Source organism: Vipera berus, assembly GCF_964194415.1.
Source record: "Vipera berus genome assembly, chromosome: 2".
In the NCBI taxonomy this organism is placed as follows: Eukaryota; Metazoa; Chordata; class Lepidosauria; order Squamata; family Viperidae; genus Vipera; species Vipera berus.
Window position 1 is genome coordinate 207,173,456 of NC_138203.1, and position 18,606 is coordinate 207,192,061.

An 18,606-nucleotide genomic window follows, 5' to 3' on the forward strand; every position below is an offset into this window, starting at 1 on the left:
TTATATAATTCCTTTTCACACTTTTGGTGTCTGGATCTCCAGAAAGCCGTTTTCACACATCATGGAGTTTATCTTTAACTAATGAAAGTAAAACCGGTACAGTATTACTGGTAGTACCCCTGAAATCTGAGCTTAAAACTATCACAAAAAAAGGATGGTACACAGGGCAGAGGGAGATGCTATTTCCCATCCTCTGGGAAACCAATAGACTTTTTTCTTTCCTTTTTGAGTCCCTAGGATGTTGTAAACAATTTATGTTTCAAGTGCTAGCCACTGTATTCCATTGGATGGAGACAAAACAGGAGAAAACCCAGTGCTTTTTTTGTAAAAGAAAAAGGTGCCGGAACTCACACATGTCATACAACCCACCTTGCCTACCCTACAAGGTTCTATCCAAAAAAGGTGCCGAACTCCGTTCTGAGCGTTCTATGAGAAAAAAAGGCCTGAGAAAACCTAAAACTGAAATTAGGAGATGGGGTCATTGGGCTCAAGGTTCAGTTTTGTCCCCACTGCTCTTTCAGACCTTAGAGGTTCGGCCCCTGGAACAAGCAAGGGGTTTGTAACTCCCACTTTCTCTTGAGAGGTTCTTTGGAAAGCAGTGAAAGAAAGAAATTGACAGAAAATGAAGCATTTAAATCTTTGCAAATGCTGGTGTTTTGCCCTTTTGGAAACCGATCCCCAAAGCCCTCCACATCTGGATCTGTTAAAAAAAAGTTTCCATTTGCAACTTTTTTTTTTAAGGCTGGTACAGCAAATAAGAACTAAAAGCAAATGCGACTATGGAAGGGCTTACCTTAACTTTGCAGAAAGGGCAGATCTGCTTTCGCCCAACAGCGCCCAGAACTTGCTGGGACTCCCCTCCAAACTTCCTTTTTATCTTTCTTCTGAAGTTTCTCCGACTGCCCCGAGTCCTTCAGCTGAGCGATGCAGTCTTGCAAAAAAAAAAAAAGAAAGGAGAAAAAAGGGAGAAAAAAAATATGCGTGGGGAGGGTTGTCTGAAGCTTGAAGGGGTGGGACTGGGGGGGGGGAAGGAGGATGCCCAGAGCGCCCACAGCCTGGCTTGTATTTTTATTGCCCCCCAGAGTATTCGTCACAGGATCCTAAACCGAGCCTTTTTCTCCAGCTCTGCAGCGGTTCTTTTAAAGCAACAAGAAGCCTTTGCCAGGAATGAGGTTTTGCGGTTGTTGATTTAATCCTACTTTGGGTTCAAACTTTTTGGATCGTATTCGCAGACAAGAGACAGAAAGGATGAAAAAGGGGGGGGGGAAGAAAGAGGAAAAAAAGAAGCCTTTTGCTTCTTTTCCTTTCTGGAGGAGAGAGGCTAATTAGTGATCGGGGCTGGGGGGGTGTGTGGGGGGGAAGGCTAGCGTCAAGTAACTGGAACTGGGAGACGCAACAAACGTTGCAGCCCAAAGAGGCGGCAGGTCAAAAAAAAAACCAAAACAAAACGTCGGAGGAAAACGAGAGAGGAAGGAAAGCTGGGGTGAACGGTCCGGATTCCCTCCTCCAAACGGAACAATCCCATCTGAATCGGGGTGTGCACGTGTCGGTGCACGGTGCAGAAGGCTACCGTCCGTTCAAAACTGGACTTTTAAGGGTTGCGAGCTCTCAACTCCATCTCTCTCTCTCTCTCTCTCTCTGGTGTGGATGCCTGCTTTCGATTCTGGCCTCCCCGCTTCCCCCCCCCCCATCCTCTCCAGCCTCCTCCATCTTTCCCTCCTCCCTCGGTTCGCCCCTTTCTCAGGATATGAGGAAATGTTTAGAAAATCCGCGGCCGACGCCAGCCGCTGACTCATGTTTTCATTAAAGAAGGGAGGCCTCGCGCCACATGTGAAGAGCGCTGCCCGCGCGCCCGCTCCTCCTCCTCCTCCTCCTCTGGCCCCGCCTCCGCTCCCCTCCCTCGCACCTCCTTGGCGCGGAGTGGGAAGCCGGAGGGGCGTCCGGACCGGAGGAGGAGGAAGGGGGTGGGAGGTAGACGTGGTGGGGCTTATCGGCGGAGATAACCTTGAGTTAGTGGCCTGCTTTGTTCTTGGTTTGCTGGGAGGGAGGGATCGCTGTTTATCACCTTAAAAAGGTGGTTGGGGTTTTTTTTTTTTGCAAAGGACATAACCAAGGGCTGGTTGACACACAGACCCTAGGGGGGACGTGCGCATGTGAATCGCAGTTTGCTTTCTGGGTCGAGATCTTCCCCCGAATAGGGGCTGTTCAGGGGAGCCCAAGAGCCTCCAGCACAAAAGGCCATGTGGGTGGGTGGGTTGTTTGAGTGTAGGCATGAAGAAAAGAAACAAGATAGGGGTTTTTGCTCTGTGGGCTTTTTGATGAGCTCAGAACAAATTCCTCGAGGAGCCATTCTACTAGTATTTAAAAATACACAAGGCTGGATGCCACGTTAGTAGAGAAGGCTCCTGAGAATACTGGCCAGCCTAGAAAATAAATCAATGGATCATGAAAGAAATCAAGCCAGAGTTCTCGCTCAAGGCGCAAATGGCCAGGGTCAGATGATCCTACTTTCTTGTAATGTATGTGAAGACTCAAAAAGCTCTTAATATTGGGAAAGGGCAGAAGAGAAGATAGAAAAAGAACAGCCAGCAGCAAAGGGGATAGGCTCAGTTACGGTGGTGAGGGGAGCACATTGGAAGAGCCAAAGGACCAGGATCGGTGGTGAGGGGAGCACATTGGAAGAGCCAAAGGACCAGGATCGGAACAAATTGCATAGAAAAAAGTGTGTGGTCCCTGTGGGTCAACAACCAGATGATACACAATCTGCCTAAGTAGGCTCCTGTACCTGGCTGAACGTACTTAAGTTTGGATGATAGCCAGGAGTGAACATGGTTAATATGTGGATGGGAGATCACCAGAAATCTCAAGGACTTAAGATGGTATCCTGAAAGACGACTATGTCCTTTCGTTGCTGAGAAAAAGCAACTGTACAGCTTTGCTCAGAGAACATGTATTAAAAACTAAGTTTTCAGGGATCCATTAATGTAATACCTTTAAATGTAAATGTATATAATTTGAATATGGCAAACATGTAGAGAATTAGAAATACATGGGCGTAGTGTTCATAATGTTTGCTCAAAGTTGGGAAATTTAAAAAAAAAATCTCAGACAATAACTTTCAGGAGCCAATTGTTTGAAAATGGCAGTGAAATGTTAAAGAGTTAAGCTATGAACACTTCATAAACTCTTCCCTATACTCTCTTTCAGTATCCTTGGATAAGTCACCAGTAAATTAAATCAATACATTTAAAAAGCCAGTCTATTACTTTTAGCGTATAGTAGGATGCTATCTCATTGTCGTTATTCAAATATGCAGTAGTTCCCAGTGCTTTTTTTGTAAAAGAAAAAGGTGCCGGAACTCACACATGTCATACAACCCGCCTTGCCTACCCTACAAGGTTCCATCCAAAAAAGGTGCCGGAACTCCGTTCTGAGCGTTCTATGAGGAAAAAAGCCCTGGTAGTTCCACTGCCAATCCAGATACCTTCTGCATGGGGTAAGGAAGATAGTGCTCTTTTATCCTTGATTTCAACTGCAAAATATCTTGAGCCAGCCAAACAAAGTCATAAAGATATAAACACAGTTTCATGTTCTCTGAAACATAGCATATATAAATATGGCTGAAAGCTATCATATCTAATACCATTGAATTTAGCATCATTAAAGGACACATTCAGTTCTGGGAGTGTCAACATCCTTCTTGATTTCACATCTAAGCAGCAATCAAATGTCTACGCTATGAAATGATCTACTAATATGACTTAACTCCTAATAAGTGGGGCTAATTTCTCAGTATTCATGTTCATTTACTAAATACATTATTCTATATTCAGAGTTAACTTACTCAGTCCAGAAGTTGCACAATGAAGCCTTGTTTGCCTAGGTTAGCGTAGGTGGAATTTGAGAAAACACACAGTGCTTAGCAGAGAAACAGGCATAAATTTCTACTGGTTACCAGTTTGAATCTGGGTGTAATTCAAGAGGATGGCTTTTATCTATAAAGTCCTTCAAGGGCAGCTTATCTCCAATTATCTCTGATGTTGGCAAGCTCCGGGTCCCATTACTAGCCTTAGATAATGTCCTGTAATATGTTCCAGGAGACCTATCTTCTCTCTCTTGCTGCCCCGACCTATAAAACAGCAGACCCCCCCCTCCAAGATCCAGCTGCCCCTGCCAAATTTTTAAAAGCTATTGAATACCTATTATTTTCTCCCCTGGATCTGGGATTGGTATGACATACTGGAAGATTTTGCTTTTCCCGCAGCACTTTTTCTACTTACATGTCTTTGTTTTTGTTTTTATGTCTTTTAATTATGTGGTTCTAAAGCGTTATATTGTTCTTCAAATGTTGAGTGCTGCCCTGAATTGTGTATTGAATGGCTGTCTATAGAAATTGTCCAGATAAACAAAATCAGAGGCTTCTCTATCAACTTGTTTTCCAGAAGCTGTTGAATGCTTGCTTGGATACATCGTTTTTAAACTTAATGTTGGCCTGAATGACTAAAGCAAACAGAGTTTATAAATGGAGTTTAAAGCCATCATAGAGCGTAGTTTATTGATTAGTTTATTGATTAGCCCATAGGCCATATCAAAATACAGAGTTCCAAACACAAATTATTAATAAAATCCTATATAAACATAGTTCAAAATAAATTTGATATGTAGATAAGTAAAATAAGATAAAATTGTGTTTTGGTATCACATCTTCAGTCTGTCCCAATCAATCCCATATATGCCAAACTCAGCTGAATCATTTTACTCAAGTACTGAGCCCTATTAAATGTTGTTTTCAGATTCGGGCCATGCATAAGGTATGTTGTGTTAATATGGGGTTCCCAATGGGTCATCCATTTAATATATGAACCAAGGTACCTGTCTCTCACCCTCTTATACAAACAACAATCAAAAAGTATGTGAGCCAAGTCTTCTACCTCTGCCGCTCCGCAAATGCAAATACGTCCATCATATCTAACCATATTTAACTATTGTATTGAGCTGTTTGAATCTCGCTCGCGTAAGTATCTCCCTAAGATGTTTTGGTAATTGTAACTTTAAATAGCTGTCTGTTTGAAAAGTACATTTATATTTATTCAACCATTTCAAGTTACCAGTCTTACTAAAAGTAGCTATATCATTTTGTGCTTCTATGTCCACAATTCTTTGAGCGACTCTTTTTTTTTAACTTGTTCTCCTGATGCACAAGAGACAGGGAGGCCACAGCTTCTTATAAAATTTGTCCATTTAGTTATCCGAGAAGTTTGTAGTTGTGATTTTATCTGTTCTAATAAACATAACTTAGGGAGTCTATCAGTCTCCGTTTTGTTGATTTTGCACCTGTAGTTATATGCTCTGATTTTAGACTCTGTGAATTGTATAAATTCCCAATTCAGCTCTAATTCTGAAGAATAGAGTATATGATTGAGCAGACTTACAAGTAGTCCTCACTTAACAACAGTAATTGGAATCGCAGTACTGGATTTCCATCACTAAGCAACATGATCAGAAAGCACAGTGTGATGTGACTTTGTTGCTTAGCACCGGCAATCCTGGCAGTCCCCTTTGCTGCTGTAAGCGAAGATCGCAGGTCGTTATTCCAGGACCTCAAGTGACTTTGACTTGTGACTTCCTGCTGGCTTCCAACAGGCAAAGTCAATGGGAATTGAAAGTCCTGCACCGTTTTCAAGCAGGCCAACAGACAGGTGAGTGGCATGGAATGTGGCCAGGTGAGGTGTGATGTTGCTGCATGAGTGTGGCTGAGTGAAATTGCTTTCATGCACCTAACAATTTGTTCATGATACTCTTCACTTCTTTCTTCCGGTCCTTCATTTAGCAGCTGAAAGATACATGGAGTTCAAAACAAACAGCTTCAGTCTTTGCCCATTGAGTTTGTTAATCTTTTTTAAAAAGACACATCTTTAGGCCAGCATTGGCTGATTTCTTTTACCTTGGAAGGACTTTTGAGCATGTTCCAATTATTTTTATTGTTTTTTGACATACTTTTTTTTTCAGAAAGCACAAAGCTTAGACTTCTTGTAAGGTCAGCTACTATTCACCATACCCCTAGAGCCAAGCTCTTTGTTAACTCACTTGTTTATTTATTCTTCTTTTGGTGGAATGTGTAGTAACCTGGCAGTATTAAATAAGCCTGAATGGGCAGTATGGAGTGCAAGGGGGTGGGGGGGTATTCCCTGGGATCTCTATTCTTCAAGAGAAATAGCAACAAGAGCAGCTTATAGGTGTAATTTGCAGCCTTCTCTGCCAGTTTCCCATAAATGGCAATTGCAACTGGCAGTCGCAAATGGCAACTACATGAGCATTGGATGCTACAACTGTCATAAGCACTAGCTAGTTTTCAAGAGGCCAGATTGCAATTACTGTATGTGTTCCAAACTGTACGGCAACAGCCAGAATGTCGAAGACTGGTTGTAAGTACCATTTATTCACCGCCATTGCAACTTCAAACAGCCACTGAATAAGTGGTTGTTAAACAAGGGCTACCCATGCTTTGTGCAGATGACATTTTTATGTTGCAAATTCCTGAGAATTTAAAGTACAAGAGGAAATTGTAAGCATCCTAAAGGTTGGAGGGGGTTTTTTATCCGTGTGTAAGGTATACCTGTGATAACTAACTATTTAGCTGCATATTGAAAGGAAGATAAGGTTGTAGATGCAAAAAGATGCAATGCTTGTTGGAAGCCCATATGCTGTATTAATTCCTGAGCTTGGATGGCCTCTCAAATAGCAACAACAGAAAAACAATAATAGCTCCAGGGGAGAGAAATATTTTCTATAGGCTCCATATGCTCCTTTTGGAGGACTGAAACTAGATCATTTTGAACTATTTTATCAGTCTGGAAATTGGTGCAATATGGTCCTGAGATGAAAGAGCAAATGGTTTATTTTATCTGCAATAATGGCAAGGAATTCTGAAATGGAGCCCAGAGCGAAGCAGGAAGTGATGTCTGGAGATAGCACATATCCAGGGCCTGGATAACCATTCTACACAGCTCTCTCCTGATACCCGTGGATTCCCATCTGAAAGTTGGGAAAGTTTCCCCTTTTAAGAAAACCCGCAGACTCTGCATCATGCATAGCACAGGATTATTTGAAACCTTTCTTTTGTCATTTATTTCTCATAAGAAGAGTTCCCCAGGCAGCACCTTCAGATGAATTAGACTGCAGGTCCCATCTTTTCTAGCTTCAGGAGTACTTGCTGGATGGATGGAAATCTAGAGGGTGCCTAGTTGAAGAAGACTGCATTAATTTGCGTGATGGTAAAACTGGTGGTTTTTTTTTTGTTTTGAGAGGGAATTCCTGTATTGTTTATGGTCTGTATAGATTTGAATATAGCAGACAAAGATAAATGACTGGGCTGCACTCATTTTTCCATTAAGGATAAATAGTCTCTTGGTTGTGAATTCTACAGTGTAAGTCATGTCTTTTATCTTGCTCCTCTCATTCCTTAGAAGGCTGAGACAAGAATTAGTGATAAGACTGGGATATTTAACTGCGCTTAAAAGTATCTTCATTTTAAAGAGGCATTCTTGAATTCATGCCTCATTCTGAAAATATGATCCCAGTAAGTGTTGCTAATTCAGTTTGAACCCTGCAAGGAATGCTGTATTCCTTACTTAATTAGTAATTTGGGCAAGGAATATTTATTGGAACATTGAGTGCATTCAAAATTAGAATGTCTTTTGTGTCTTCTGTGCTTTTTGAATGCTCTGAACAATTTATTTAGAACTTTTATTTTGCTGCCTACTCGCACATGGCAGCTCAAGGTGGCTTACATGGATATAAAAACACCATATAAAAACCATATAAAAATAAGAAAATAAAATAATAGCACACCCCCACCCCCACCCCAGTGACAACACATATTCAAACTAGCCATTTAATGGGCTCCATCCCACTCTGAGTTCCCCAGGCCCACTGGCAGAACCAGGTCTTTGGCGCCTTCTGAAAGAGTGTTAGAGCGGAGGCCAGTCTAATCTCTGGGGGAATGATGTTCCAAAGAGAGGGTGCCACCATGGATAAGGCCCTTCTAGGTCACGCCAGATATATCTCCTTAGGGATGGGACCTTTCCTCCCAGGTCTAGTGAGTTGGGTAGATGTGACTGTTCTGTCCCAGCCTACGACCGTCCTTGTTGCATCACAAGAACAACCCCTTTTTTATCAGTAGGCTGGAAAAACCAACCCTTTTTATATCATATACAGTCCTGATAATTATTTCCTCAAAACCAAAGCAACAGAATACTTTTCCAACAAATAATTGGTTCAAAAAGCAAAACAGAGCAGGAGTTAAACAAGAATTTTACCGGTAGAACAAACAGACCATGATTCCCTTGGAAGTTCTTTACAAACGATTGCCTTCAGCAACCAGCACTGCTCACACCTTCCCTTTTTATTAAGCAGCCCCAAGGTGTGGCTTCTCAATGCCTTCTCCTCTTCCCTTGGAGTTGCTGTATTGTCTCCCTCTGACCTGCTCTAGTTAACTGCCTTCTTTTACGAGTGGCTATAATGACGTCCAGCTGTGAGTCCTCAGAATTTAATTCATCTTCCCCACACAGCTGAGTCTCATCCTGAATACGATTGGAGGGGCCAGGCTGTTCCTCTGATTGTGAGTCTTGCAACTCATCAGAGCCTCCCTCTGACTCTGATGGCTCTCCAAACCCCTCCTCCTCCTCCTCCTCTGATTCTCCGGACTCCACTGCCTGGTCCACAGGCTGGCACGGACTCACAACAGTGACCAGCAAGAGACGGGCTCTCAGATAACCTGGTCCCAAGCCACGAAGGACTTTAAAGGTGACAACCAGCACCTTGAATTGCACCCAGAAGCAAATCGGCAACCAATGCAGCTCCTGCAGAAGAGATGTCAATGTGAACACTGAGGTCTGCACAAAACCATGCGGACTGCTTCATTTTGCACCAATCAGAGCTTCTGGATGCTCTTAAGGGCAGCCCCACATAGAGTGTATTGCAATAGTCAAGATGGGAGTTGACTAAGGCATGAATGACCGTGAGTAGGGATTGTTGGTCCAGGAAAGGGCGTAACTGCTGCACAATCCACAGTTGTGCAAACGCCCTCCTGGCCATGACTATCACCTGCTTTTTGAGTAGGAGTCACAAGTCCAGGAGTACCCACAGGTTATGCACAGGTTCTGTTTGGGGTAGTGCCACCCCCATCCAAGACCAAAGGTGGCAATTCTCCATGGGCCAAAGAACCCCAAACCCAGAGCCACTTGGTCTTGCCAGAGTTCAGTTTCAACCGTTGCTCCCCATCCAGCCCCTAACAGCCTACAGGCACTGCGAGAGGGACGTCACGGCATCACTTAACTCACAGACAGGCTGAGACATACAGCTGAGTATCATCAGCATATTGATGGTATCTCAGTCCATGGAGATGGATTATCTCACCCAACAGCTTCTTGTAGATGTTGAATAGGAGCGGAGAGAGTACCAAGCCCTGTGGGCCGAGGGTTGGATCTTTTGCCTCCTATTAACATCAACTGAGAGTGGCCACAGAGGAAGGAGGTGAGCCAGGATAGCACAGGGCCTCCACTCCCAACCCCCAAAGCCTCTCCAGAAGGATACCATGGTCGATGGTCAAGTAGAGCAAGGATGGATGCATGCATGCTCCAGAGATTATATAAGAATAACACTTCTGTGTTTTTTAGGAATTTTGCAAAAATAGATTTAAAACAATGGTACAACTTTAGAGATAGTGCTTTCGACCTCTATGGCTCTTGAAGTCTCCCAACTATTCAACATCAGGAATTTGTGTACAGATACTGATGTTGGCTGTATTGATCGTAGACAGGAACTAATGGCAAGTGTTGCTAGCAACATCTAGAGGCCCAAGCAAACCTGACTGGGGCCCCTCAACTTGAGACCAACTCAAGAACTGGGAGAACAGTCATGACTTTAGGGCTTCTCTCCCTCCCTCCTTCCCTCCCTCTCTCTCTCTCTCTCTCTCTCTCTCTCTCTCTCTCTCTCTCATACACACACGCACACGTCCACTCACTCACTCTGACTCTCATTCTGACTCTCATCCATATGTTTCCAGCAAAACCACCCCAATGTTGTTTCATTTGATTGTTGTATGCTGCCCAGAGTCATTCTTTGTGAAATGAGTGCATATGTACATTTACTTATTTATTTGTCAGCACAGACAAAGCCTACCTGTTTTCTTCATGCTAAATAACGGGAAGGAGAAAATGCATCCCTGTTAATTATCAGGCCAGCATTACCAACCTTGTAAAACCTTGATCATTTTTGTGGGGTTCCCCCCTCCAATAGTAATGAGCAAAATTTGGGGATCAACTCATCACTACATCAGGCAGATTGGGGCTTGGCATACCTTTTTAAAAGCAGTAGAGTAGGCCAGACTGGAACTCAGATATGCATGTAGGTGCACATTTTCATTTAATAGCATGTGCATAATTTTATTTAGATTGTCTCAGCTAGTGGAACATACCCATTATTACACAGAGTTGCAAGAACCTTAGCTAAGCCTAGCCCAAGACTGATGTACTTGTTGCCAGAAGAGCAAAGCTGCCACTTTTAAAGAGAGCAGTTTAGCATGGCAGCTAAATCCTATTTCAGCACTGGGGATCGGACAGTGTCTTTTACTGCCCCCAGGAACAGCAAGCAAGCTCAGGAATGCAGTTAACATGGCCCATAAACTCTGTTCACTAATGCTTTCCTGGATTTAATGGTAGGGGAGGTCTTAGTAGGAGGTCCTAGTATTGGAAGTGGATTGTATTCCTTCTGCCCCTCGACATTATATACCTTGGGGAAAAGATTTTATCTTTTCACAAGAGAGTACAAAATGCCTCCCAAACAGGTAAAATTTTGCAGAGGACAACATACAAAAATCCTCTCTTGCTCCTGCTCACCCTTGAATTTGTTATCTGCAGCAGTCATGCTAACTAAGAAGCCGTCTATGTTACCCATGAAGTAATTGAGGAGCTTCTAAATAATAACTGAAAGAGGCAGTCTGGCCCCAAGTTCACTTACACAAATGCGGAAGTTGTTGGTTTTAGTTAAATGAAAAATCCCCTGACCTCAGATGTGTGAACTGCTGATGCCTCGTTGCTGAAAAGTCATGCTTTTCCTCGGTGTCTGTTCCAGGGTTTGGTGCATTTCTCTTTTCCAAAGTAACAGGCGAGAAGGAGGCCTTTTCCTGTTTGTAATGGTTGTGTGGATCCAGTTACCGAGATTGAAACTTTCCTGCCGAGGCATCAGAAGCACAGCAGTGCCCTGTGCTCCCTCTCTGTTCCTTCAGTTGCATTGCAGTAGGGCGGTACATAGCCTCAAAATGCCATATGGCACTGACCTTTTGTCTGTAGGTCTGACTGTTCCCAGAACTTTTTTTTTCCACTTAAGTGCTTTGCATAACTAACTTGGTGGGAGAATATTCTCAGAGGCAGCAGCCCTGCTCCGATGTAAGTAATAATAGCAGTGTCTTCCGGTTGCCCAGTCATTTGAGCACATCTGGAGGCACTTACGTTCTGAAAGGATTAACCATTTGCTAACTGAGATATTGAAGATTTATACAAGCCATGATAGGAGAGGAGCAGTTCACTAAACCAATTGGTCTAGTCCAGGGGTAGGCAACCTCGGCTCTTTTATGACTCATGGACTTCAACTCCCAGAATTCCTGAGCTGGCTGGCTGGTTGAACTCTTCTATAAGGAGAAATGGGCTAAAATTCTTCCAAGCTGATGTGCAAGAATTGATTTGAGCAACAGTTATTGGAAAAGTTGGTTGCAATTATTGATGCCCAAGGAGGAATACATCAGTTATAAAAACAAATGTTTGCTTGCCACTTCCTCATCCCTCTTCTAGGTTTCAGATCCATATGTAGGAATTTGGAGGAGGTAAGCAGTGGCTCAGTGGGTTAGGACGCTGAGCTTGTCGATCAGAAGGTCGGCAGTTTGGCAGGTCGAATCCCGAGTGCCGCGTAGCAGAGTGAGCGCCTGTTACTCGTCCCAGCTTCTGCCAACCTAGCAGTTCGAAAGCATGTAAAAATGCAAGTAGAAAAATAGGAACCACTACGGTGGGAAGGTAACAGCATTCCGTGCGCCTTTGGCGTCTAGTCATGCCGGCCACATGACCACGGAGACGTTCTCGGACAAGTGCTGGCTCTTCGGCTTTGAAACGGAGATGAGCACTGGCCCCTAGAGTTGGAAACAACTAGCACGCATGTGCGGGAGAACCTTTACCTTTACCTAAGCAGCCAATATTGGTAAGCGTCTCCAGTTTCTAGCAGTTTTACTCTTTCAACATATTGCCTTCTAAAACTGCTAGCCATGGTGAAAAAAAGGTCATAAGAGTTCCAACAAGCACATAAGGCTTTTCCCATATTTTTTAATGGCTTATTCTGGGGTGAGGGGAGTTGTCCTCCTAAAACAGAGGAACAGAAGGCACTCATCAGTCCTCATGGCAGGAATAAAGGCAGTATCCAAACGACTGAAATTATTTGGACAGAGTTGGAAATGGGGGTTCCCTTTGGGGCTTCAGCCAGGGTCTTTCCTCCTCACAACTTTAGAAGATCGATTTGTGCCCTCCCTCCTTCCAGCTCTGCTATTTTTCATCTTTCCATCTTTCTTAATTTATTAATGATAAGGAATTACTCAAAATGTTTATATAAATGTGCTGCACATTATGTTTCTTAATTTCCAGGCCTAGAAAATGTATTAAGCAAACAACAATGTATAAATGGACAGATAAAACATTTCCCAAATAAATATGCGGGTGGGACTCAGGTGAATATCAAATGTTACAATGATTTTTTTTTACCCTTCTACATGTAGACAAAATCTGTTATTACACCAATACCTATCTTGTCCGGGTGGATCGTTACAGCTCTACCAGTCTGTGGGCCAGTTCTTTAACTGGGAAAATACTTTGAGATATTGTAAAGCAGATTTAGCATAGCATTAATGCGTATGCCAAGGTTGCTAATATGTTATGATAGACAGCTGTTTTACTTGTACAGCCCACTCTTTGCTCAGCTGATATACTTTTGAGTATTGGCATGTACTATGGAACATACTTAGCACACCCACACTTCCTCTTGCCCAATTTTACTACCTCATAGATGGTCATGGGCTTGGTTCAGAATCATGCACATGGTTCTGAACATCCTATTGCACAGATATTTTTGGAAGATGCTTCTATGACTTCAGACAATTTTTTGTGTTTTCTTAAAGAGTATCTAATTCATTGCTGTTGTCAACACTGCTAACATCGGATGTTCTTGCTTTGACAACAGATGAAAATGCAGCCATTTTCTCTATGCTTTTAGAATCAGTTGGTGCTGGGAGGGGGGATTGGGATGAGAGTTCAGTTAGCCATAATAATAATAACTCTGCCGTGGGAATCCAAGGACAAACTGGGACCAGAGCTGATAACATTTGGCGGGCTGGAGAGCTGGGGAGAAAGCCTGCGCTTCAAGCTAACCGGGGAATGTGATTTATGACTGTTTATTGGGGGTGGGAATTGTACTTTGCTACTTTGTATCCAGGGGAGAGAATTTAGTTTTTGGGTTCAACTATGTAGTGCTGATACTTTGTTTCCCAAATAAAAGATTCTTTAATGCCTCGAAGTTCTTTTGAAGGGTTTCATCTGTTGGAACCATGACAGCTAGGCTTTCAAATAAGGTTGTGGCATATAATGCACATTGTTTGCTGAAATATTCCCTGCCTGAGCATTGTGTGCGTACATTCAGTAACCATATTGCTCTGGATCAGTGTGCATTTTTAAATGTCTGCTTCTTTCTCCCATCCTTCAGCCCTTCATAGTAGACCAGATGAAGAAATAGGAATGATATTTTATTGTTAGAGAATATAATAACATAACCTTGAACAGTTATCAGTTTTCTCTGTCCCCTGTTATACTAAAAAATAAATCCAGTTGGGGTTATTTTAAATTATTCTGTCAAGGTTGCCTCAATCTCTGGACTATGTAATCACTTTTCCAAGTTTCTCCTTAATAGTTTATTCCTTCCTCCCACCTTAACAGCTGTTTCATACCTTCTCAAGGTCAGCTTTAAATTTCCTTCACAACTCGAAATTGAATTTCTTCTTGTAGCTGGTATTGTTCTTTGTAACTGTACTGGGATCATTGCTTATGTGTTGAATTCATCTTTTTTTAGCAATTACTTGGATGTATGTTGAATAACCTAGGTTTCTACTACAGCTGTCAGTTGAGTGGCTCCTAGGAAAAATGCTAAATGTTCTTAGTGTATGTTATATCTGTAACTGTTTGTTACATATCCACCATTGGCCACTGTCTTGCAGTACTTCCTGTAGCTTTGTCAGCAACTAGCAAAGCAGTCCTGGTTTTCATTCATTCAGCAAAACTTCCTTGCCTCTGTATTCATCACTCTGAAATTCTGCTTTAAGAGGGTAAAGATGCTCACATGATATATGCCATGCAAATTTGCAATCATTTTTCTTACCAAAGGTCCCCTTTTTGTAAAAATTATTGTACCTATTAGTTTGAAATGTTGCACATTTTTTAACCTAGAGTCATATTTATACTTTATATGATTTTCATTGATAAAGTAAAGGCTAACAGACATACAAAATATATTCACGTACAAACCTCAAAGCCCAATCCTATACTACAGGATCAAAATGTGGACAGCCCCATAGATTCATTTCAATTTGAACTCCAGGATAAATTAGGAATCTTGAATCAGACCATTTAGGCTGTTTTTCAAATCACTGATTGTAGATTCCAGCTGTACAAGTTTTCTTAAGTATATGCAACAGGCAAAAGTTCTCTACTCTGTCCCTTGTAAGAAATAGATATCAGTTCCCTACTTCCTGCACCATCTGCTGTTCACAGGAGGTAACTAAATAAAATTCACTCCTGGTAAAAAGTTGTAACTGGAAATTCTAATACAGACTGTGCAACTGCTGTCCCTGACAATGAGCTATGCAATGGAAAATGTTTGGTTCATTGGTGTGGAAGGAATAGAATGGGGTATTGAAAGATATCAGAAAGTTGACTTGGAGCACCAGAAGAACTTAGAATGTCTAAGGATTTTTACTACCAATAAGTGCTGATTTTGCAAAGTGTGCATGTTTTAAAATAATAAATATGTTTAAATATCTTAGAATGTGTTTATTATGAATGTGATTTAATTCACTAAACTGTGTTCCTTAATTTTCTGAAAGTCACAAAATAGTATTTCTTTGAAGATTACATTTCCATAATATAATTCTTGTACTTCAGTAAATGTCTCTTTTAGCATTTGGATAACATTTTAATATTATTACATTTTCAAGTGACAGTGGAAATTTCTATACGTAAGTCAGCACTACTTCTTTCTGAAATGAAAAAATAGCATTTTTATTGTAAAGTTTTAAAATACAGTTTTCCTTTAAACCCCCCCCCTTCCCCCTCCCTCCTCCCCTCCCTACCTCCCCCCTATCCCCCCCCTCCCCCTCTCCCTCCTCCCTCCCCTGCCTCCCCCCCCTACTTCCCCTCCTCCCCCCCTCCCCCCCCGACTTCCCAGAGCAAAATACAAGGTATATATCTAAAAAGCAATCATAAACAATCATATACTAACAATTATAAATTCTAAAATCCATCACTCTCTAGCTTATATAGAGTAAACCAATCCTTAATAATACTAAATGTGTATAAAGAACTAAAATAAAAGAAAACTAGCGTCATTCCCATCTATGTTCTTCCACAATTCACTATTTCCTAAACATATTCTCATTTACACATCACAAACACCTATCCCTATTAACCTCTCTAGCCAAAATAGGCTATAATAGATAGTTCTTACACAAATTAACCCACATTAACCCACAAAACTTTATTCCTCTTCCTCTGTAATAAATTGTCCATTAATTCCAAATTAAAGATTCTGTTACCATACATATCATCCCAAAACTCTTAAAAACACAACTACCACTTGACTATCAGTATGTTGTGGAAGTTCCATAGATTTCTACTAGACCTATTTTCTTTTCTTTTTTGAGCGTTTTAAGGCAGCACGCGTCACCCTCTGTTCTCTAGGATCATCCAAAAGAGTTGCATCTTGATCTCCTCCTGTACCATTCTCGTCTATCTGTCCATCTTCATCCTCTTGATGTTCTCCTTCTCCAGATCCCTCTGCAGCTTCCAAAAGTGTTGATGGGGTTACTTTTAAGACATTGTTGTAAAAATCATGCGCTTGCTTCACAGTACCCAAACAGTACCTTTTGCCTTCATACAAGAAGCTCAACCCAGCTGGGATCTCTCATCTGAACCTTATATCCCTTTGCTTGAGCTCTTGCACAAGAAATATAAAGTCCTTCCTTCTCTTTAAAATCTTTGGAGGAATTTCTTTTAGAACCAAAACTTCTTGACCAGCAATCACAACTTTAGTATCATAGGCAGCTTGTATAACTTCATCTCTAATTTCCCTTTTTACAAAATAAACCACCACATCTCTAGGCAACTTTCTCTGTTTAGCAATCCACGAGTTCACACGAAACACTTTGTCCATGCCTTGTTTTATTTCAGATGCTGGATGGTTCAATACCACCTCAAAAGCCTCAGAAACCAGCTGCTTTAAATCTTCCTTAATATTCTCTTTTAGGCCTCTAATTCTAACAGCAAACTGCATCTGATAAAATTGAGCCAAACTCAGTTCGCTATCCATTTTGTCTTTTAAATCTTCAATTTCCAATACTTTTGCTTCTAATATAGCATTCTTTTGAGTCAGTTCTTCCACTTTGTCATCCAGCACCTCCACACATTTAGCTACTTTATGCACTGAGGACAAAATGTCTACCTTTATCTCTCTAAGTTTCTGTTCCATCCTTTCTTCCATTCTCTGCTCCAATTTCTCCAATTTCTCCTCCATCTGTGCAAATTTAACACCCATTGACTCCAAAATTAACTGGGTATGTTTTTCAAGATCCTTCGATGTCACTACATCTGGAGAATGCAACGCCTGCAGTAGTGATTGTTGTTGCACTGGAGAATTTCCAGCACTCCGAAAAGTTCTAGGGGGAGGTTTAGACGCCATCTTTTACTTACAATTGTGTCGCACTTTCACTTTAAGTTTTAAGCAAAGTCCATCAAGCTCGAGAGTAAAATAAAATAATCCTCTTCATCTCTTCATCTTTCCCTCTTGTACTGCTCTGCCTGCTCTTTTCCTTTCATAGTCTCTCCTTCAAGCAGGGATGGTCGCAGACGCCTGGCTCTGCTCCATTCCGAAGCAGAGACGCTAGCCAGCTGGGAGCAGCCCAGGCTACGGGGGAGTTCAATCCTTCAGCCGCCCAAGCTCCAAGCTCAGGCGGCCCCGGAGAACTCAACCCCTACCTGGGGGCTCACCCCCTCCTCTTCTCCCGAGGAGGGGGCTTCAAATTCGCCCGAACAGCTGATCGGCGCTGTTTCGGGCGAAAAATCACACAGCTGGGCGGCGGGCAGCCCGGGAAGGCTGTCTCCGGCGCCTCGGAGCCACCGGAAGAAAAGCGAAAAAATAGCATTTTTAAAAGATTATTTGAAATATATTTTAGAAATTTTTGTGTGCATTTTTGGTGTAAACGTATCATGGGTAAGGGAAATAATTCCAAGAGAATTCTTGCAAGTTAGCACAAGAATTTTTACAAATAACCTTATAATCAGGATTGGGTCTTAAAATGTTTATTCTAATTCCCATGAGGTGGCGCTGTCATTCTGGAAAAATAAAAAACCATCTTGGCTAAAGCAGAAAGACAAACAAGTATTACAATGTGATATGTTTTATTGGACAAAAAGGCATCATAATATCAAACTCAGCTCCTTGTGACAACCTGGCCATATCCATTTCAATTTATTGGCAATAAGATAGAGTGGCTTGCTATTATTATCCTCCAGGATATTTTTTTTAAAAAAACTTTCCAGTTACTTCCTTTCCATTCTTTATTACCCCAAGATTCTCCTATTTTACTCTATTCACAGCTTTGCCTACAGTTCAGAAGTTTGGATTCTCTTTTATTACTTCACTTTCCAATCTCCCTCTGTTATGAATTCAACAAAATAGTTCTGGAATTAATTTTGAAAAGGAAAAAAAACAGAGACCCCTGCATGAAATAGATAGAAGAATAAGACCGTGATTCTAAAATTCAAGCAAGCTATATAAGATCAGGTCCCAGCAAAAAAGCATTTTCTGAATGCAGCAGGAATGCTATGACCTAGCTATCAAAGAGTTTTAAGATCTGACATTGGTCTGGATCCATTTGCAGTATAAACACTTTCAATCAACTTTCATTGCCTTGAAATATGTGGGATCATTGGTGCTCTCTGAGCTTGGTTGTTTTCTTGCAGACATTTCATAACCCAACTAGGCAACATCAGTGCTGACACTGATGATGTCACTTAGTCAGGTAATGAAACGTCTGCAAGGAACCAACTGAGCTCAGAGAGCACCAGGGACCCCATGGTTCAACCCTGAGCTACAAATATTCTCTTCTGTTGGCTCTGAAATCTGCAACTTTACCCAGGGAATGTGGTGTGATGATCTCAGTTGTCCATGTTTTTGTTGCCCTTATAGAAAAGTATTATAATGCGCTTTTATCGGATCTATTTGCAAAGATAATCTGGAAGCTCT

General features: G+C 41.8%; 1 protein-coding gene across 1 annotated transcript in view; it reads right to left on the reverse strand.

The window, feature by feature from the left end:
- The window catches only part of PDGFRB (platelet derived growth factor receptor beta), a 132,238-nt gene extending 131,174 nt beyond the window's left edge, over positions 1-1,064 (reverse strand). The window contains exon 1 of the mRNA XM_081318166.1: positions 794-1,064. The gene's annotated coding sequence lies outside the window, so the exon portion shown is untranslated. The remainder of the gene's footprint in view (positions 1-793) is intronic.
- Positions 1,065-18,606: the final 17,542 nt, after the last annotated feature.